Here is an 894-nt window from a genome sequence, read left to right as displayed (position 1 = left end):
ATATCCCCCCACCCCCCCTCACTATATCTCCACAACCCCACCTCAACTAATCCCCAAGCCCCCACCTCACTATATCCCGCAAACCCCCCCTCGCTATAACCCCAAACCCCACCTCACGATATCCCCAAACCCCACCTCACTATCCCCCAACCCCACCTCACTATATCCCAAACCCCACCTCACTATCCCCCAAACCCACCTCGCTATATCCCCAAACCCCACTCACTATCCCCAAACCCCACCTCACTATCCCCCCAAACCCCACCTCACTATCCCCCAAACCCCACCTCACTATATCCCCAAACCCCACCTCACTATATCCCCAAACCCCACCTCACTATCCCCCAAACCCACCTCACTATATCCCCAAACCCCACCTCACTATATCCCCCAAACCCCACCTCACTATATCCCACAAACCCCACCTCACTATCCCCCAACCCACCTCACTACCCCCCCAAACCCCACCTCACTATATCCCCAAACCCCACCTCACTAACCCCAAACCCCACCTCACTATCCCCAAACCCCACCTCACTATCCCCCAAACCCCACCTCACTATCCCCCAAACCCCACCTCACTATATCCCCAAACCCCACCTCACTATCCCCCAAACCCCACCTCACTATCCCCCAAACCCCACCTCACTATTCCCCAAACCCCACCTCACTATCCCCCAAACCCCACCTCACTATATCCCCAAACCCCACCTCACTATATCCCCAAACCCCACCTCGCTATAATCCCCCAAACCCCACCAGAAACTCATCTACTTGTTTCTTGACGCTGTTTAACCGGTTCACTTTAATGTCTTTCCCTTGTAACTTGTTCCACAACCTGATCACTGGGTGAATCCATTCCCCCCAACCTCCCTAAACCTCTCTGCCTCTCTA

Source organism: Pristiophorus japonicus, chromosome 19 (genome assembly GCF_044704955.1).
Source record: "Pristiophorus japonicus isolate sPriJap1 chromosome 19, sPriJap1.hap1, whole genome shotgun sequence".
NCBI lineage: Eukaryota > Metazoa > Chordata > Chondrichthyes > Pristiophoridae > Pristiophorus > Pristiophorus japonicus.
This window is presented reverse-complemented; position numbering follows the sequence as displayed.